We start from the raw sequence: 22,200 nt of genomic DNA on the forward strand, positions 1-22,200 counted from the left end.
AAGGTGGTCTGGTATTCCCATCTCTTGAAGAATTTTCCAGTTTGTTGTGATCCACACAGTCAAAGGCTTTGGCATAGTCAATAAAGAAGATGTTTTTCTGGAACTCTCCTGCTTTTTCAATGAACCAGTAGATGTTAGCAATTTGATCTCTGGCCCCTCTGCCTTTTGTAAATCCAGCTTGAACATCTGGAAGTTCGCGGTTCATGTACTGTTGAAGCCTGGCTTGGAGATTCTAAGCATTACTTCGCTAACATGTGAGATGAGTGCAACTATGCGGTAGTTTGAACATTCTTCACCATCGCCTTTCTGTGGGATTGGAATGAAAACTGACCTTTTCCAGTCCTGTGGCCACTGCTGACTTTTCCACATTTGCTGGCATATTGAGTGCAGCACTTTCACAGCATCATCTTTCAGGATTTGAAATAGCTCAACTGGAATTCCATCACTTCCACTAGCTTTTGTTCGTAGTGATGCTTCCTAAGGCCCACTTGACTTCACATTCCAGGATGCCTGGTGCTGGGTGAGTGATCACACCACTGTGGTTATCTGGGTCATGAAGATCTTTTTTGTATAGTTTCTGTGTTTTCTTGCCACCTCTTAATATCTTCTGTTTCTGTTAGGTCCCTATCATTTCTGTCCTTTATTGTGCCCATCTTTGCATGAAATGTTTCCTTGGTATCTCTAATTTTCTTGGAGATCTCTAGTCTTTCCCATTCTACTGTTTTCCTCTATTTCTTTGCATGGATCACTGAGGAAAGGCTTTCTTATCTCTCCTTGCAATTCTTTGGAACTCTGCATTCAAATGGATATATCTTTTCTTTTCTCCTTTGCCTTTAGCTTCTCTTCTTTTCTAAGCTATTTATAAGGACTCCTCAGACAACCATTTGCCTTTTTGCATTTCTTTTTCTTGGGGATGGTCTTGATCACTGCCTCCTGTACAATGTCACAAACCTCCATTCATACAGTTCAGGCACTATATCAGACCTAACCCCTTGATTCTATTTGTCTCTTCCACTGTATAATTATAAGGGATTTGATTTAGGTCATACCTGAATAGTCTAGTGGTTTTCCCCACTTTCTTCAATTTAAGTCTGAATTTGGCAATAAGGAGTTCATGATCTGAGCCACAGTCAGCTCCCGGTCTTGTTTTTGCTGACTCTATAGAGCTTCTCCATCTTTGGCTGCAAAGAATATAATAAATCTAATTTCAGTATTGACCATCTGGTGATGTCCATGTGTAGAGTCTTGTGTTGTTGGAAGAGGTTATTTGCTATGACCAGTGCATTTTCTTGGCAAAACTCTATTAGCCTTTGCCCTGCTTCATTCTGTACTCCAAGGCCAAATTTGCCTGTTCCTCCAGGTATTTCTTGACTTCCTACTTTTGCATTCCAGTCCCCTATAATGAAAAGGACATCTTTTTTGGTGTTAGTTCTAGAAGGTCTTGTAGGTCTTCATAGCACGATTCAACTTCAGCTTCTTTAGGATTACTGGTTGGGGCATAGACTAGGATTACTGTGATATTGAATGGTTTGCCTTGGAAATGAACAGAGATCATTCTGTCGTTTTTGAGATGGCACCCAAGTACTGCATTTCGGACTCTTCTGTTAACTATGACGGCTACTCCATTTCTTCTAAGGGATTCTTACCCACAGTAGTAGATATAATGGTCATCTGAGTTAAATTCACCCATTCCAGTCCATTTTAGTTCACTGATTCCTAAATTGATGTTAACTCTTGCCATCTCCTGTTTGACCACTTCCAATTTACCTTGACTCATGGACCTAACATTTCAGGTTCCTATGCAATATTGCTCTTTACAGCATTGGACTTTACTTCCATCACCAGTCACATCCACAACTGGGTGCTGTTTTTGCTTTGGCTCCATGTCTTCATTCTTTCTGGAGTCACTTCTCCACCGTTCTCCAGTAGCATACTGGGCACCTACCAACCTGTGGAGTTCATCTTTCAGTGTCCTATCTTTTTGCCTTTTCATACTGTTCATGGGGTTCTCAAGACAAGAATACTGAAGTTGTTTGCCATTCCCTTCTCCAGTGGACCACATTTTGTCAGAACTCTCTACCATGACCCATCTATCTTGGGTGGCCCTACAAGGCATGGCTCATGGTTTTACTCAATTAGACAATGCTGTGGTGCATGTAATCAGTTTGATTATTTTTCTGTAATTGTGGTTTTCATTCTGGCTGATGGATAAGGATAAGAGGCTTATGAAAGTTTCCTGATGGGAGAGACTGAGGGGGAAACTGCACCTTCTTCTGATGGGCAGGGCCATGCTCAGTAAATCTTTAATCCAACTATATGCAGAGTATATATGAAATGCCAGGATGGATGAAGCAAAGCTGGAATCAAGACTGCCAGCAGAAATATCAACAACCTCAGATATACAGATAACACCATCCTTATGGCAGAAAGTAAAGAGGAAGTAAAGAGCCTCTTGATGAAGGTGAAAGAAGAGAGTGAAAAAGTTGGCTTGGTATCCAGTCCCATCAGTTCATGGCAAATAGATGGAGAAACAATGGAAACAAGTGACAGACTTTATCTTCTTGGGCTCCAAAATCACTGCAGATGGTGACTGCAGCCATGAAATTAAAAGACGGCTGCTCTTTGGAAGAAAAGCTATGACCAACCTAGAGAGCATATTAAAAAGCAGAGCCATTACTTTGCCGACAAATGTCCATCTAGTCAAAGCTATGGTTTTTCCAGTGGTCATGTATGGATGTGATAGTTGGACTATAAAGAAAGTTGAGCACCAAAGAACTGATGCTTTTGAACTGTGGTGCTGGAGAAGACTCTTGAGAGTCCCTTGGACTGCAAGGAGATCCAACCAGTCCATCCTAAAGGAAATCAATCCTGAAATTCACTGGAAGGACTTTTGCTGAAGCTGAAACTCCAATACTCTGGCCACCTGATGTGAAGAACTGACTCACTAGAAAAGACCCTGACCCTGGGAAAGATTGAAGACAGCAGACGGAGATGACAGAGGATGAGATAGTTGGATGGCATCACTGACTCTATGGACATGAGTTTGAGCAATCTCCGGGAGTTGGTGTCAGACAGGTAAGCCTGGCATTCTGCAGTTCATGGGGTAGCAAAAAGTCTGACACGACTGAGCGACTGAACTGAACTGAACTGAGACAGTTGAACGTAACAATTTACACTGTTTCTGAAAGAAAATGAGGATTTTAGTAAGTTTCCATAAAGAAATCTACCACTCTTCATGTCAAATTATTTTCTTTCATATGTATTTATCTATATTACAGATAGGAAACTTGGGCTCAAGAAAGTCAACAGGACTGCCTGAGGTCACACTTGTAATGGGTTGTGAAGTTCAGTTGCTCAGTCGTGTCTGACTCTTGAAGCCTAGACACAAATCTCCATCTTTAAACTGGTGCTCTTTTCACTCTACCATTCAATCTTTCAACACCGTACACACAAATCCATTGATTAATCTATCTACATTAAAAGTAGAATATAATGAAAGATTTTCATCGATGTTCTTTAAAAGACTGAGTAACTCTAATTCATTTTAAATGATTCCACTCAGAACACGCAATTCTTAAAGGATCTTACCTACTATTTAAGTTGAGATACACTTCTAAACTTCTCCCGTGCTGTGCCACCACCAATAGCTTTTTACTCATTTATAAACACTTTGCTTTAAAAAGGCATAAAGACAATGCCTAGAAATGAGATCAGTTCCACAGAAAGTTTAATGAGGGTGGAAATAAGTCATTTTACCATTTATCCCTAAAATATTAAGACATCATCAAATACAAGTTTATGGATCTTTAGCAAGAACATTTGTGGTTCTAGGTTAATTACATGTGTTTTTTCCAATAGAAATGTTCCTTGCCTGGTTTTTCTTCCTTCTTCCCCAAAGACTCAGGGTTGCACAATATAGATTAACCACTTATAGAATTTTGGGGTAGGCAGCCTGTAGGATACAGTCATTCCTGTATACACCTTTAGATTATTCTGTTCCTTCAGTGTGGGCTGTATTTAGTGAATAGCTTCTAACAAACAGAATAAAGCAGAAGTGATTGGATTTTACTTTCATTAGGTTATAAAAAAAGGCCGTGCTTTACATTTGGGGTCATTCCTGGTGGCTCAGATGGTAAAGAATTTGCCTGCGGTACAAACTGGCTTTGATCCCTGGGTTGGGAAGATTCGCCTGGAGAAGAGAATGGCTACCCACTCCAGTGTTCTTGCCTGGGAAATTCGAAGGACAGAGGAACCTGGCACACTACAGTCCACAGGGTCTCAAAGAGTCAGACACAACTGAGTGACTAACACTTTGACACTTTCACTCACTCAGGGTATCTTGGATCCCTCTTTTTGGGGAAAGCAAGCTGTCACAGCTGTCCTGTTGCAAGCAGCCCCATGAAAGGCCAATGTGGCAATGAACCAATGTCTCCAGCCAACAGTCAGTGAGGGCTTGAGGCCAGCCAGGAGCCATGTGAGTGAGTCTGGAAGTAGATTCTCCCCACTCAAGCCTTGAGATGCCTGTAGCCTTGGCCAACACCTATAGCAGCCTAGTGAGAGACCCTGAGCCAGAGGCACCCAGCTAAGTGGCACCCAGATTTCCAATGGACAAAAACTTGGAGATAAATGACTTATTTTAAGCTGCTAAATTCTGGAGTAATGTGTTATATATGCAGCAATAGATAACACAAGTTTATATACACATATATGTATTAAATTTGTGAGTCCCTTCCATAATTATGTTTCCTGCTGAAACATAACTGATACCATGCACACTCATCAGGTTTATGACAATGATACCATGCAGTATTACAACGAATCATTTCATATACTTTTAGTTTACTAGTTTATGAACTTCTAAACTAGGGTGGGAAATGTATTCACCTTGTATCCAACAGTTCCTGGAACACAGCAGGTGCTCAAGCAGACACTTATAACATGAACCAAGTCCCACGTCTGGCACGCTCTCTTTGGCCTGTGTGCTCCACTTGTGCTTTATTCTTTCACCTGCCCCCAAACTAACATTTCTTCAAAGCCCAGATCACCCACCATCATCCTGTTCACATACTCCAAGGAACTCTATTCTCTGGGTCATTCTAGTTTATTTCACTTTTCCCATCTAGACTCCTGAGTCACATTCTCCACTTCTGTACCCACCTCCCATTTTAATAATCAATGAATGCCCAAGTAAATAACTGATGGTAAATTAGCACATTCATTACAGCACGCAAAAGTGGATAAACAAAAACAGCAATGGAAGAGAAGCACAAGATGTGAGTCCTTTAGAGAAAAGAACTACTCCTCCTCATCTCCCAAATCTCTCCTAACACTTCTACCCACGGAACGAACGCTTGGCAGAAACCTAAGTGATGTTTTGATTACAAGATTTCCTTCACACAGTACACTATTTTAAGTGTTCTTTTCAAGTTCACTTGAAATTCAAACTTGAGAAGGCACGACTGCCTACCTAATCAGAGTTCTAAGACAAACTTCAATTAAGTGTCAGAAAATATTGCTTTTTTCATTATACAGGAAGGTAGTAACATGATACTATCTGGGCTTCTAAACATTACACAGGATTTTCCACAAATAACCAACTAAAGTCTTTGCTAAAATCTCACAAAATTAGAGTTACCCAACTTTGGGTTAAGAAAATAAAATTCTTAAAGTCTTTAAACGTTAGTCCTTACAAATTCAGCCATAAAACTTTAGAATTTAATTATCTGCATACTTTAATAAATGCTATTACTCTCAAAAACCAAATACTTAATGATTACATGAAAAAATACTATGTTCTACTATGATTTTATTCTAAAATAAACTATAGCTTTCAATTATTAATACCTGTTACCTTACATAAAACTATTCAGATATGCATATCAGTACAGATAAATACTAAATTCAAACTCTTAAAATCCAGTTTTTACAAATTTAAGATCTAAATGATTTCATCTGAGTGGCATAATAGATTTTTCCATAGAAATAAATTCTTCTCCATAAATTAAATTTTAATATATATTTGAATGGCTGAAACTCAAAATCTGCTATCCCTTTAATCACCCGCCTTGTTGCTGAGTTTGTGGCTCTGAGGACCTGCAGTTGGGGACACAGTGTGAGTACTGTGAGCCTCGCAGGCCTGGGGCAGACAGGTCATATCCTGACCAAGTCTCTCAGCTGGCTTCCTCACCCAGAAAACAGGGTGATACTACCTACTTTGTAGGGTGGTTATGGGTATTTAGTGACATAAGTAGTAAAAACTAAGTACCGAATACCTAGGGAACTGATCTATCAACCACGTCAGGTGCTGTTCTAAATGCTTTAAAACTTTATGAAGACAACCTTCACAACAACCCTAAGTCATCACATTATTTCCCTTTTCAGTGATAAGGGACATGAAGTACAAAAAAGCTAGGTAATTTACCCAAGGTCACACAGCTGGCAAGTGGCAGAATCGGAGGCCATTGCCCACTGCACGCTCCAGAGCGCAGGTTGCTGCTTCATGGATGAGAGGCCCAAGAACAGTATCTGCTACCACCACTCATTAGAGCATTTGGGCAAAACTGCACAAAATAGTGTACAGACACAAACTGCAGGAAAACTTTTCACATGTATCCTTTTGAGCTGAGGGATACAATTGCTGTGAAGCTCCAAGTCAGAATCTTCCATTAGAAAGCTACCCTCTTAGCAGCTTAGGGAACAGGAAGCTACATCAAATCCCTGATAAACACCTTGACCCAGATACTGCTGCAGTATGAGAAACAGTAGTCTTCTTAAAGCACAGGGTCCAAAGTCAGACCACCTGGTTTCAAACTCAGTTCCAGCACTTACAAGGTAAGTGGCTCTGAACAGAAATATCTGGACCTCATTTTCTTTATCTGCAAAAGGAGAGTAAAACCAGTCTTTACCTCAAAGGATTATGATAAAAATCCAAATTAAATAATTATGGTTAAGTAATAAACTTAGCTTTAAATTTACTTGATAACTTCATTAAATAAGTATATTCATGCAAAGGACTTAAAACAGGGTCTTGGGTATATGGTATGCTCAATAAATGTTAGCTATTAGATATTTTACTAATTTGGAATATCTCCATGATATTTTATAAGTTAGAAAAAAAAAAGGCTGCAGGAAAATAACATGATCTTATTTGGTCTTTTAAAAAAATCTTAAGAATGTTCAAACTACCATACAATTGTGCTCATTTCACATGCCAGCAAGGTAATTCTCAAAATCCTTCAAGCTAGGCTTCAACAGTACGTGAACTGAGAACTTCTCGATGTATAAGCTGGATTTAGAAAAGGCAGAGAAACCAGAGATCAAAAAGCAAAATTTGTCAGATTAAAGAAAAAGCAAGAGAATTTAGGGAAAACATCTACTGCTTCACTGATGAGGCTAAAGCCTTTGACTATGCGGATCACAACTAACTGTGAAAAATTCTTAGAGATGGGAATACCAGACCTGGTATTCCTATCTTAAAGAGATGGGAATACCTTACCTGCCTCTTGAGAAACTTGTATGTGGGTCAGGAAGCAAGTTAGAGATGGACACGGAACAACAGACTGGTTGAAAATTGGGAAAGGAGTACACCAAGGCTGTATATTGTCACCCTGCTTACTTAACTTCTTTGCAGAGTACATCATGAGAAACGCTGGGCTGGAAGAAGCACAAGCTGGAATCAAGATTGCCGGGAGAAATATCAACAACCTCAGATACTCAGATGATACCAACCTAATGTCAGAAAGTGAAGAACTAAAGAGCCTCTTGATGAAGGTGAAAGAAGAGAGTGAAAAAGTTGGCTTAAAACTCAACACTCAAAAAACTAGAATCATGGCATCTGGTCCCATCACTTCATGGCAAATAGATGGGGTAAAAGTGGAAACAGTGGCAGATTTTACTTTCTTGGGCTCCAAAATCACTGCTGATGGTGACTGTAGCCACGAAATTAAAAAAAAAAATGCTTCCTCCTTGGAAGAAAAGCCATGAAAAACCTAAATAGCACGTTAAAAAGCAGAGACATCACTTTGCCAACAAAGGTCCATACAGTTAAAGCAAGGTATTTCCAGTAGTCATGTATGGATGTTGAGAGTTGGACCATAAATAAGGTTGAGCACCAAAGAATTGATGCTTCTGAACTATGGTGTTGGAGAAGACTCTTGAGAGTCCCTTGGACTGCAAGGAGATCCAACCAGTCCATCCTAAAGGAGATCAGTCCTGGGTGTTCATTGGAAGGACTGATGTTGAAGCTGAAACTCCAATACTTTGGCCACCTGATGCGAAGAGCTGACTCACTGGAAAAGACCCTGATGCTGGGAAAGACTGAGGGCAGGAGGAGACGGGGACGACAGAGGATGAGATGGCTGGATGGCATCACCAACTCTATAGACATGGGTTTGGGTGAACTCCGGGAGTTGATGATGGATAGGGAGGCCTGGCGTGCTGCGGTTCATGGGGTCGCAAGGAGTCAGATACGACTGAGCGACTGAACTGAACTGAACTGAACTATGGTGTTGGAGAAGACTCATCTTGAGAGTCCCTTGGACTACAAGGAGCTCAAACCAGTCAATCCTTAAGGAAATCAACCCTGAATATTCACTACGAGGACTGATACTGAAGCTCCAATACTTTGGCCACCTGATAACGAAGAGCTGACTCACTGGAAAAGACCCTGAGGCTGGGAAAGACTGAAAGTAAAAGGAGAAGGGGATGACAGAGGATGAGATGGTTGGATGGACATGAGTTTGAGCAAACTCCAAGAGACAATGAAGGACAGGGAAGCCTGGCGCGCTACAGTCCATGGGGTCACAATTGAAACAACAATAATATACGAATGTATGTACACATATAAGGTTTGCTCTGTAAAGTTTGTATAAGAACAGAAAAAATTAGAAGACAAGACCAAGACCAACCTGGGAGTAGAAAAGAAGGACAAGGGCAGGACATCCATCCCCTTCACAATGTATTTTCACACACAAAGGTATTATGAATAATCTCTTTTTTGCACCTTCCAAATTTTCTATAAGTGAATACGTTTTTCATATGAGAAATAAAATCTGCATTTAAAAAAGGCAGTTACAAAGATAAGCAGAGAAAATGGGGGAGAGTAGCACCAAAACTCACCAAAACTAAAAGCAGCATGGCATGAGTGATAAAAAATATAAAACATTTATCTTCAGACTGATCAGTTAAGCTGCACTATCAACACACAAAGCCAAGCGGCCCTGAAGAGCAAAAATTGATTAGAAATATACAAATGTCCCAGTTATTCAGACAGTCAATTATGCAAGTGAAATAGAACTTTACCAGAGGTCAGTAGTTTGCAGTTTCAGATGGCAACCCAGCAGTCCACAAAAATTTGAAATGCCTGTCTTTCTACTAATCAATTATGCTTCTAGGCATCTATTACCACATATTCAATCATGACAAGCATGACATATAAGAACGCTGTTGACTACAGCTTTATTTTTAATGGCAAGAAATTGGAGAAAATTTAAATATTAATAAGGAGGGAATTCCCTGGTGGTCCAGTGGTCAGGACTCCATGTCTCCACTGCAGGGGGCCCTGATCTGGGAATTAAGATCCCACAAGCCCCATGATGCAGCCAAATGAATGAATGAATGAATAAATAAATATCAATAGAGAAACAGTTAAAAATCAATATACATGGTATAGTCAGAAGAAGGGGTACTCTGGGATTAATAAAGTGAAGTAGATTTGCATGTATAGTATGAAAAAAAAAGTGATGAAAAACAAAAATATTTTGACTACCATTTTTTGCTAAATTATCTAAATACATTTAGGAGAACAGTATGGAAAGGTTACGAACTGTTAGTAAGGACAGCCTGCGGAATGGGATGCCTGGGTGAGTGAGGGGTGGGCCAGTGTTTTCACTTCTACAGCACACCTTTATACAGCTGGATATTCTAGGGCATGTCCTGTTCTGCAACATTTTTAGAGGCAGTGGATTCATGCGCGGTTAACGAGACGGTATAGATGCACTTTAATCCCAGACAGGAGCACCGCTGCCTTTTAGTGGAAACATCAATGCAGACAAATGATAAATGCTCCCCATCAATCAATGACACTTCCAGAACCTACCCCCTCCTCATGATCACAGATACAAGTGAGCAACGGTGCTGCACTCTTCACACTGACCCTGGCCATGTCAGAGCATGTCTGTGGGGAACCAGCCCACCAGGGAGGAAGGTCCACCTCGCACTGATGTGAGAAGCAAAAACACAAAGAGTACTGGCTGGCCTGGCAAACATGGACTCTTCCTCCAGATCAATTACGATCTAAACTCAGTAGGGACAAAGAAGACGGAGGTTGGCTTTGGTTTATAACTATTGATATTCTTCTCAAAAAAAAAAAATGCTCTTAATCTACCAACCTTCTAGGACTCAAGCAACTAGTACAGTGCATTTCTCTGCTTCAAGAGAGCAGCTGATGAAGTCAGATGGGTATGTCCTTAGAGTCCATGCCACACCATGAGGTATTTCATTATACAATGACTTCTTATTGCTCATGTTTTTGTCTGTTTTGGTCTTAGCTCTTCAAATAAACTCATCTTGTTCAGGGCACTGTCCCCTCAGGGAAGCGGCACAAGGTACTGAAAGAGCACCAGACAGGAGTCAAGGGCCACAACTCCCAGAGCCACTTCCACACTGTGCGACCCTGAGCAAGGGATCGTTTCTTTGATTTTCAGTTACCACATCTGTAAAATTAGGATTTTTAAAGACTTTGCAATTCTACTATCTATGATTTTTACATTTATCATGGGACCTATTATAGAATCGAGTACAGCTATTTATACCAAATTTTTCTCACATTTTTAAGCAGAATATGCACACGCTGTCTTCACAAACAAACAAGATTCTACCTAATTTTAAGAATAAAATAATTAAGTGTAAACCACTTATTTGAAACAAGTAAACTGAAATCATTTTACATGTATTAACTGCTTAAATTTCTTAATAACCCAGTCAATTGCCCCTATCAAAGATGAGGAAACAGGTCCAGCAAGCTTTCTTCCCCAAGGTCACATAGCTGGAATATGATGAAGTCAAGAAGCAAAGTGGAAGAGTCCAGCACATTTAACTATACACCCTCAGTTCAGTTCAGTCACTTAGTCGTGTCCAACCCTTTGTGACCCCATGAACTGCAGCACGCCAGGCCTCCCTGTCCATCACCAACTCCCGGAGTCCACCCAAACCCATGTCCATAGAGTTGGTGATGCCATCCAACCATCTCATCCTCTGTCGTCCCCTTCTCCTCCTGCCCTCAATCCTTCCCAGCATCAGGGTCTTTTCCAACGAGTCAGCTCTTTGCATCAGGTGGCCAAAGTACTGGAGTTTCAGCTTCCACATCAGTCCTTCCAATGAACACCCAGGACTGATCTCCTCTAGGATGGACTGGTTGGATCTCCTTGCAGTCCAAGGGACTCTCAAGAGTCTTCTCCAACACCACAGTTCAAAAGCATCAATTCTTTGGCGCTCAGCTTTCTTTATAGTCCAACTCTCACATTCACACATGACCACTGGAAAAACCATAGCTTTGACTAGACGCACCTTTGTTGGCAAAGTAATGTCTCTGCTTTTTAATATGCTGTCTAGGTTGGTCAGAATTTTCCTTCCAAGGAGTAAGCGTCTTTTAATTTCATGGGTGCAGTTACCATCTGCAGTCATTCTGGAGCCCAAAAAAATAAAGTCAGCCACTGTTTCCACTGTTTTCCCATCTATTTGCCATGAAGTGATGGGACCGGATGCCATGATCTTAATTTTCTGAATGTTGAGCTTTAAGCCAACTTTTTCACTCTCTTTTACTTTCATCAACTACACATCCTACACCCTACTATATTGTAGGAGAGGAAGGAATACACAATTTGTGAGTTGCTTTCTCAAATCTGACACATATAGAGGTTCTTGCTTTCTACCACCTCTCCTTGAGACTAAATTATAATCCAATAGTATTATTCCAATTGAATAACTATATAGATGCACACAAAATATTAAATAGCAATACAAAAAAAATTCTGAAAAAAAATCTAGTGAATATACAGTTCTTCTCCAGGCTTTCTCTGAATGGCTTTCCAGAACACTTTGCATTAACTCTATAGTACAGAACCAACTGTAATAACACTTTTTCTCCCACCACCTAAGCTGCATTCCTGGCCAGCAGGCCTGTCAGCATATTGCCTGTACCCTTGCTTTGGTATGGCAAATAGATGGGGAAACAATGGAAACAGTGAGAGACTTTTATTTTGGGGGGCTCCAAAAATCACTGTAGATAGTGACTGCAGTCATGAAAGTAAAAGATGCTTGCTCCTTGGAAGAAAAGCTATGACCAACCTAGACAGCTTATTAAAAAGCAGAGACATTACTTTGCCAACAAAGGTCCATCAAGGCTATGGTTTTTCTAGTGGTTATGTATGGATGTGGAGAAGGCAATGGCACCCCACTCCAGTACTTTTGCCTGGAAAATCCCATGGACGGAGGAGCCTGGTAGGCTGCAGTCCATGGGGTTGCTAAGAGTCGGACACAACTGAGCGACTTCACTTTCACTTTTCACTTTCATGCATTGGAGAAGGAAATGGCAGCCCACTCCAGTGTTCTTGCCTGGAGAATCCTAGGGACGGGGAAGCCTGGTGGGCTGCCGTCTATGGGGTCGCACAGAGTCGGACACAACTGAATCGACTTAGCAGCAGCAGCAGCATGTATGGATGTGAGAGTTGGACTATAAAGAAAGCTTAGCACCAAAGAATTGATGCTTTTGAACTGTGGTGTTGGAGAAGACTCTTGAGAGTCCCTTGGACTGCAAGGAGATCCAACCAGTCCATCCTAAAGGAAATCAGTCCTGAATATTCACTGGAAGGACTGATGCTACAAGTTTAAGCTCCAATTCTTTGGCTACCTGATGCAAAGAACTGACTCACTGGAAAAGACTCTGATGCTGGGAAAGACTGAAAGCAGGAGGAGAAGGGATGACAGAGAATAAGATGGTTGGATGGCATCACCGACTCAATGGACATGAGTTTGAGTAAGCTCCCGGAGTTGGTCATGGACAGGGAGGCCTGGCATTCTGCAGTTCATGGAGTCAAAAAGAGTCAGACACGACTGAGTGACTGAACTGAACTGTTCTTGCTTTGGTATGAGGTATCATAACTGACCCTCAGTCAATACGGAATCCAATAAAGTTTGCTGAATGAATGTCAACTAAGTTTGATGATATATTAATGAGATGTATGCTATTTTAATACTGTGACAGACCAGGATCAACACTTCAGTCATGCTGCAACTTAATAAGGCTTTCAATGGAATCTTGATCATCTTTAAGTCTCTAAGTCTTCCAGCTTAGAGAAGCAGGAAGGTGATTAGATATTTGAATCAAGAGCACTTAAGAGACAGTATGAAAGTGAAAGTCACTCAGTCATATCTCACTCTTTGCGACCCCAAGGACTGTACAGTCCATGGAATTCTCCAGGCCAGAATACTGGAGTGGGTAACCTTTCCCTTCTCCAGGGGATCTTCCCAATGCAGGGACTGAACCCAGGTCTCCCACATTCTTCCAGGGCAGAGGTAGGAATAGCAGCAATCATTCTTAAGAGAGGATTAAGGGAAAAAAAAAAACAACCCACATTGATCTAACTTTGTAAACCAGAAAGTGAGCTAAGTGAGAATGAAACATCAATAAATGCCAATTATTTTTTAAATCTTGTTTGGACTTCTTAGCCAACAAGCCTCCCACTTAAAAGTAGAAAAACAGGCAGTTTTGGCCACAGTTTCAGAGGATCCGTGAGGACATCCAGAGATTTGCCAAGGATCATGGACAGGGACTGAAGAACTTCTGTTTCAGATAACTATGTGAAGCTGGTAGGTGCGAAGAACTACTGCTCTTAGCTTTTACTACCTGCCAAATGTGTTCACCAGCCATGTCACTCAGCCTTACCATGGCCCTAGGAAGGAGTAAATATGCTACTCTCTTGATGGAAGAATATGAAACTCAGGGAGGTAAGATAACTTAGCCAGTTGCACACCTGAAAGACAGAAAGGAAAACTTAGCTCTTTAACCTGGGAGGTAAGAATAAGACTAGCTTATAGCCTTACCTTGGAGATACTGTGGTTTGCTTCCCGATTACTGCAATAAAGCAAGTCACATGAATTTTTTGGTTTCCCACTGCAACTAATAGTTATGTTTACATTACAAACGTAGTCTATTACATGTGCAATAACAGCATTATGTCTGAAAAAACAATGAACATGCCTTAATTAAAAAATACTGCTAAAAAATGTTAATCACCCGACAATGCAGGGTTGCCCAAAACCTTCAATTTATTAAAACACACAATAATGTGAAGCAAAATAAAGAGGTATGTCTGTATCTGATTCCAAAGCCTCACAAACCTTGGCCTCCTTTTGACATTCAACAAGTTTCTGGAGCAAATTATATAAATTTTTTGAGACCACCTCCTCATAAACTAACACAGCTGGTGATAGACTATATTAAATGATGATTTCTAAAAGGTCTTTTCTTTCATTTTTAAAATTACATTTATTTAGTGTAGGTACACCTAAAAGAACTCACCCTCTGTTCCCACCCAGCAGAAAGCATGGGCAAACCTAAGGTGCGCATGAAGGGAAAGGGCCCTGGCCCGTTTGTGGTTGGGAAGGTGCAATCCTCTGAGTCCCAAGCCTCAGGAGAGGGTTGGACTGAAATCCTGGGCAGCCTGTACTCCCGCTGCTGGCCCTAAGAGAAGCATGCACTATAGCCAAAGGCCTGTTTGATGCCCTCAATGTAGTACCGCTGCCAACCCTGCCACATTCTCTCGTCCTCATAGGCAGGAATGCCTCAGCCTTCCAAACACAGCTCATTCTCTCCATTCTTGTCAATGAAGGTCAAGGTGATGGTGGCAAAGCCACCTTCTGGCCAAGATTTAAACCTCCACTTCATCGCAATATGTTTCTCAGGGACCAGTTCAATGAATTCTCCAGACACTGACACCAATCAGCTGAAACTTGCCACCTTTCTCTGCTTCTAACATTGCAGGAGGGCTTTCCAGGTGAAGTGGAAATGTAGGGAATGCATATTTAATCCCTGGGTTGGAAAGATCCCCTGGAGTAGGAAATGGTAACCCACTTACTCCCATATTCTTGCCTAGGGAATGCCACGGATGAGGAGCCTGTCAGGCTACAGTTCATGGGGTCGAAAAGAGTAGGATACAACTGATTAACTCAACACAAACACATAACATTACAGGAGCATGGGTATAGGCCTGAACAAGCTCTTGGGTAGTAAAAAAAAAAACAAAAAAAAACAAAAAAGCAAAACAACTCTTTAGAGCTCTGATCTGGGTTTTTGAAGGGGCAGATTTGGCCTTGTGCTCCTCAGTTTTCAGTGCTGTCTGCCCAGCTGGGTCTACTGACTCTCCATGATTGTTGGCAATATCATACCCCGTGTGAACTCTGTTTTGAGGATGCTGCTGATTCTTTAAGGCCACAAGATTTGTGTCTGGCTCATTTCTGGCAAAGCTCACACGAATCTCCATTTCATCCACACTATTTTCATCAGACAAATTGAGGATCTCCACACGGCCCTTGTACTGCACTCCAGAGGTACCTGTCCAGTTTAGTTTGATGCTCCACTCATAAAAGAAGGTAAATTTGCCTTTGTGATGGTTAATGGATGCCTTCCCATCGTTTATTTACTTCTGACACCTTGAACTTCTCATTTAGGACACATATAGGAACAGTGTTTTGAGTTTATCTGTGAACGTATTCCGGAGAAGGTGATGGCACCCCACTCCAGTACTCTTGCCTGGAAAATCCCATGGATGGAGGAGCCTGGTAGGCTGCAGTCCATGGGGTCGTGAAGAGTCAGACACGACTAAGCAACTTCACTTTCACTTTTCACTTTCATGCACTGGAGAAGGAAATGGCAACCCACTCCAGTGTTCTTGCCTGGAGAATCCCAGGGACGGGGGAGCCTGGTGCGCTGCCGTCTATGGGGTCACACAGAGTTGGACACGACTGAAGTGACTTAGCAGCAGCAGCAGTGGACATATTCAAAGCATCCCTTTCAATGCCAGCTGTTGACATTGGTGGTGTCTGCTTATTCCTCCATGATCCAGCATGGGTCACCCTCACCCGACCTGGCCATCGGCTCTCCTCACACATTGCTACCAGCTCCCGAGCAGCCAGTCTCAGGACCATTCAGTCCCTGCCTCCCAGCAGTACCTGGAAACTACTAGAAGCCAAAATGTCTTCTTGCCATTACATGCTTGATCCTATGTAGAAGGACATTTCTAGAGCTTGGATACAGAATACAGGCATACCTCACTTTACCGTTATTGTTGCAGATATTTGCAGATATTGTGATTACAAATTGAAGGTTTATGGCAACTCTTCATCAAGAAAGTCAACTGGCACCATTTTTTATAATAGTATTTGCTTGCTTCATGTCTCTGTCCACATTTTGTTAATTCCTACCGTATTTCAAACTGTTTCATTGTTACTGTGTTTGTTATGGTGAACTGCAGTCAGTGATCCTTGACACTACTACTACCACAGAAAGATTAGGATTCGCTGATAATGGTCAGTATTTTTTAGCAAAATACTTTATTTTTTAGCTAAATACTTTAGCAAAAAAGTATTTTTTAATTAAGGTATGCACATTGTTTTTCAGGCATAATACTATTGCATACTTAAAAGACTATATTACAGTGAAAACGTAACTTTTATACGCACTGGGAAACCAAAAATCCACGTGACTCACTTTATTGCAATATTCACAAAACTGGAACCAAATCCATTATATTTCTGAGGGTGGCTGTGGAAAGAATAATATTGAAGGTTCCATCTTTTCAAAAGGAAGCACAGACAATCTTATTAAAATCAACTAGCAAAAGACTGACAAACTCAAGACTCTATCCTTTATAACCTAAACTATTAACCATTAGGCAAAAAGTACAGTCGTCCTTCAGGATCCAAAAGGGGTTGGTCCCAGGGCCCCCCGCAGATACCAAGCTCTGAGGATGTTCAAGTCCCTTATAGTACAGTACAATGAACACAGTCGGCCCTCCTTATCCTCAGGATTCACAGTCAAAGATTCAACCAACCTGGGTTCAATTCAACGGATTCAATTCAACCTGTGGTTGGTTGAATCCGTGGATAAAGAGGGCCGACTACATATATGCAAATGGCTGGTATCCACCTTGGATTACAAGTATCTACTGGCCACTCATGAAACTGAATTCTTTTAGAACAATATTATTCTAGAAATCTCCTCCCACATTATGCTTACAAAATAGGTCCTATTTTCAGTAGCCCTGGCACAAAAATATTATAGCAAACAGAGCAATTAATGGTCGGGGATGGCTGGCCAAATTTGCCAGTGACAATGAAGACAATGAAGGAAAGATAAGAAAAGCTTCAGAAGCTGGGCTGACAAACACGGTGACAAATATACAAAAGGGAGGCATATATTCTCTCATGTAAAAATCTGGTTTTGGTACTAGACAGACAATAGTGTCATACAGATAGAACACAGGAGTAAGGTTACCAGCAGATCTGGTTAAGTGTGTGAAGATAAAGAGCTCAGTGTAGAGAGCTCTTAGTTAAGTCGCTCAGTCGTGTCTGACTCTTTGCGACCCCGTAGACTGTAGCCCACCAGGCTCCTCCGTCCATGGGATTCTCCAGGCAAGAATACTGTTGAGTGGATTGCCATTTCCTTCTCCAGGGATCGAACCCAGGTTTCCCGCATTGCAGGCAGATGCTTCAACCTCTGAGCCACCTGTGTAGAACTCACTGGGTTTATACAGGTCCTCATGAGACATTCAAATGAGGATAAACTCTAGGGCCTGGAGATTAAGATATCAGGGCAGATTTAGGAGTCATCAGCATACATGTGGTAGTTGAATCTATACAGAGAAAAAGGAGGGAGGCAGGAAGAACCTTCAACAACATCAACATGTAAGAGGTGAGGGCAAATGACCTAGATCTAGGAGATGAAAATACAGGGGTGAGGGGAGGTTTTAGGAAAACGAGTTTTAAAGAGGAGGAAATGAGGAACAGCAGCAAATGCCACAGAAAGGGCAAAGCTAAATAGAATATTATGTTCAGTCTGGTAATTAAGGACTTTATGACAAAGCTGAGGAGTAAAATTGGAAATCAGATTTCAGAAAAATGATCAGTAAATAAAAGGAGATGATAAACAAAGGTCACTCATTCAAGAAGTTTAGTTTAACAATATATTTACCCTCTCTGAATGTAGAGGGTTTAGCTGATACTCACAAATAGAACAAAAAAAAGAAAAAAGAAAAAATTCTGCCTCTAAGTTAGTTCTTATTCAATTACATTCAATTACATAACATTTTTATGTCAAATAGTTAAGCACTCAAAAGATGTAAAGTGTTTTTCCAGGCACCATTCTGGATACTAACATATCATTTAATCATCACAAACCTATGAAGTAGGTTTTACTATTCCTATTTTACAAATGAGACAACTATGGCACACAGAAGATACACTACTTTCTGAGGTCCCATAGCTAGTAGTATGGTAGTCAAATCTGAAATTTCACTCAAAAAGAATTAAGAAGTGGGGAGGGCAACATGAGAAGTGAGGGTTGATAGATGAAAACTGTAAATGGTATAGTAAGACTGCACTGACTGTTTCACTGGACACATTTTAACATCTATTCAAGAACTTATTTTTAATTTGAAAGAATCTGTGTCTTCTCTCATCTCAGAATCCTACATTGCTGAGACCTGACATATTCATGCCTCTTATGACACTCAAGATTCAGCACTGTATTATAACTGTCATTTCTCTTACTGAATCACAAGTTGATTGAAAACGGATGTGTATATCATTTATCTTGGTGTATTTATTCCTCTAATCCTAACGTAGAAGATTCTAGACTTACTATGGTAACCACTTCACAGATATACAAATATCAAATTATGTTGTGCACCTGAAACTAATACCTGTTATATGTCAATTATACCACAATTTAAAAAAGAAAGATGCTCAATAAAGGCTGGTTGTATGAATGATCATTTTTACTTCTCAGAACATCCTGGGGGCTTCAATAACTTATTTTTAAAGTCTTAAAACTGCTATGTACTATTCTGACTCAGACATTATTTAAATTGTCTATGGACCACTCAAATTACTGATTTTGCTGGAAATACCATTCTGAAGTAAAAATCAAATATAATTCCCCTGGATAAAACTTTTTAAGGATTCCCTATCACCTACTAGTCAAAGGTCATAGCCCTGCTTTCCAACCTTACCTCTAATCCTAGTCACCTGCTTCCAACTACCAAACTGGGATTCCCTGGTGGCTCAGTGGTAAAGAATCTGCCTGTCAGTGCAGGAGACGTGGGTTTGATCCCTGGGTCAGGAAGATCCCCTGGAGGAGGAAATGGCAACCCACTCCAGTATTCTTGCCTGGAAAATTCCATGGACACAGGAGCCTGGCAGGCTATAGCCCCTGGACTCACAAGAGTCGGACACAACGTAGTGACTAAACCACCACAGCAACAAACAAGTAGGTGTAAGTCACTGGCCTCATGGGACTTACTTCCATTTTAGTGGGGGGGAGATAAAAAATAAGGCTGACATTTTATTAGATTTTTGTTAATTGCTCTGTTTTCATCCGTCTTTTGGTCATTGTAGTTTATCCTTTTTAAATTTAAAAATCCAACCACACACATACAAAGCTCTGGAAGTGCTCCGACTTAAGTGTGTAAAATGAATTAAAATGACACAATTCTGGGGCAGTGTCTTTTTTATATTTTATTTCTAGATGCATACCACAATGAAGGCACTCAATATCTTTTATAAAACCTGAGTCATAGCTAGTTTGGTCAAAAGAAGCTATATGAGGTTTTCAGACAACCCCAAAATATAACATGTCAGCCTTGAGGCCTTAGGCACATCATCTTAACAGTTAAAGTTCTTTCTCTTACATACTGCCTCAGCATGTTTCGAACTCAATGTGCTTTAACAAGCCCTGTCACAAGGCTCAATGTGTTAGGAGGAGATCTTCACATTTCATCCTAGAATAACTTAAGTCTTTGCAGTTATCTTCAAGCTGCTTCACCCATGTTACTAAATCCTGGGCCATGATTATCTTCATTGTACAGATGGGGGAAGGAAGGATATAAAATAACTTGACTGAAGAGTCCCAGCAAGTCATTGAAAGAGCCTTCATTTTAACTATCCACTCCTGTTCCCCTCTTCAAACAATCATTCTGAGAAACTCTCACTGCCAGCAGGCAGAAAAGAGCATCAAACTAGTTATTAGCTTTTACTTGTTTAACTTCAGTGAATAACAGAAGCTTCCTAGACCTGCAGGTTATGATAGCTGTAGGATAGGAGATTTGATAGATTAAGTTTTGCTGACTGAATCCAAATTCATAAATCTACCTCTAACTTCTAAATTTCAAAAGAGCATGAAGCAAACTTTAAAGGTATTTTTTTCCCTCTCTCTCCTGATCTCTAATTCTATCGAAGTTTGCTCAGTCCCCTAAATGTGTCAAGTCATACCTACCTTTTCAGTTCAGGATCCAGGCTGCCAGAATTTTCTCCTACTTAAACTGTAAACCAATCCCTCCTGAGCCAAGACACCTATCATTCCTAGCCAACTCTAGATCTAGACACTAATCTGAACTGGTAGAGGAGCCCAGCAATTTTAATCCCAGGCAGCCCCCCTCTTACACCTCCAAACCATTCTGGGAGGAGTGCCTCTTCTAATCGTCGCCCCATTATGGGGTCCAGAAAAGGGAAATGTCAAGTGTCTCAGATTCCATAAAAACTATTATCCACGTTGCCATTAATGGTAATTTGGAGATCACAACTAGTAATTGAAGTAATAACCTAAGAAGATTCCCACGTTATACGTGCTGAGAACAAATTACTTAGCAGATGACATTTCCTAGCCCAAGTGACTTGCATAACTGGGCGATTAGCACAGGCTCGAAAAAGAGCAGGAAGCTCACACTTCAGTTTACTGTACTTTACTACAGAATTCTACACCAAAACATCCTCACACACGCCTGCCTTGAGATGATGTAAGTTGTTGCCCTAGTCTTTTAACCAGAACAGTAGGGGGGTTCTCTTTCCCTGCAGCGGCCACCCCTCCTTCTAACGACTGGCCCCTGCGGCTCGAGCTAACAACCTCGAAGCCCGCGAGCCCCGCAGCTTCTGCTCGGCGGACACCGCAGCCCCAAACTGGCCATCCCCTCCTCCCCCACGTCCCCGCGTCGCTCGTCATCCCGCGCCAGGCGCCACCCTCTCTCCATCCCGGAGAGGGTTTGGGGCTCCGTTCTGCGACGATCAGCGGGAGCGGTCCCAGAGTCGGCACCTACCTCCCACCTCTTCCTCCAGGCGCCGCCGGGGGGCAACGCTCGCCCGCCTCCTCCAACGGCCCCAACGGCCGCGCCGAGCCTCACGCAGAGAAGCGGGGCGCCGCTCCAGGTGCCGGCGCTCACCTCCGCGCCCGCCCTCCCTACCCCGGCCGGCGCCCGCCCCCCGCCCGCCTGCCCCAGTCCCGGCAGGGCGCCGTCGCCCCTCCCCAGGCGGGCGCGTCACAATCCCGGCGCCGGGTGAGGTTCTCACCTTCACGGCCCCCGGCTGTGGCGGGGAAACACCGCTCAGAGTCCTAGACCTGCTCGCGCAGCCCCGAGGGCCCGCACAGGCGCGGCTGCACGCTGAGCCCGGGCCGACGGCCCCGCCTCCACCTCCGGCTCCCGCCTTCCCCGCCCCCGGCCGGGCTCCGCCCAACCCCTCGCGGCCACCTCCCCTGCTCCCCAGGTTCGCAAGGCCTAGCCGCTTCCCATTGGCTCCGCCAGTTGCTAGGCGATGAACAACAGCGGCCTGCATTGGTCCGGTGGCACCTCCAAAAAAACCCGGAGAAAAAGAAAACCTCATCCCTAGAGCCCGAGCGGGATGCGGTCGCAGCTGCGGCTCTCGGCACCTGTTACGCCCTGTGATTCACCCTGCTGGGTCCTGCTCTCCACCCCCTCCTCACTCCCGCGGAGCTCGGGGCCCCGGGCTTCATCGGGCTAGGGGCGGGTGGCGGGGTCGTGGCTGCTTCAAAGCACACGTCCCGAGCCCCTGTGAACCCCAGCACCCACCCGAGCAAAAGTGAAGCGCCCAGTAAAGCTCTGTGGGGTTGAAAAAGTGGGGAAATAAACCAAACAA

General features: G+C 42.3%; 1 protein-coding gene and 1 pseudogene across 50 annotated transcripts in view; both read right to left on the reverse strand.

Moving 5' to 3' along the window:
* Positions 1-21,729, reverse strand: part of SSX2IP (SSX family member 2 interacting protein) — a 57,334-nt gene extending 35,605 nt beyond the window's left edge. For 19 of the 50 annotated variants that reach the window (XM_086390855.1, XM_086390842.1, XM_086390848.1 and 16 more), the window contains exon 1: positions 21,616-21,729. The gene's annotated coding sequence lies outside the window, so the exon portion shown is untranslated. Of the gene's footprint in view, positions 1-13,942; positions 14,031-21,365; positions 21,569-21,615 lie in introns of those variants that run through there. The other 31 variants (XM_086390844.1, XM_086390838.1, XM_086390831.1 and 28 more) reach the window with 10 other exon arrangements.
* LOC147375694 (activator of 90 kDa heat shock protein ATPase homolog 1 pseudogene) lies at positions 15,076-15,887 on the reverse strand (annotated as a pseudogene).
* Positions 21,730-22,200: the final 471 nt, after the last annotated feature.

This window comes from Bos grunniens, chromosome 3, assembly GCF_055505025.1.
Source record: "Bos grunniens cultivar Pamir isolate PY7600 chromosome 3, Bosgru_T2T1.0, whole genome shotgun sequence".
NCBI classification, from domain to species: Eukaryota; Metazoa; Chordata; class Mammalia; order Artiodactyla; family Bovidae; genus Bos; species Bos grunniens.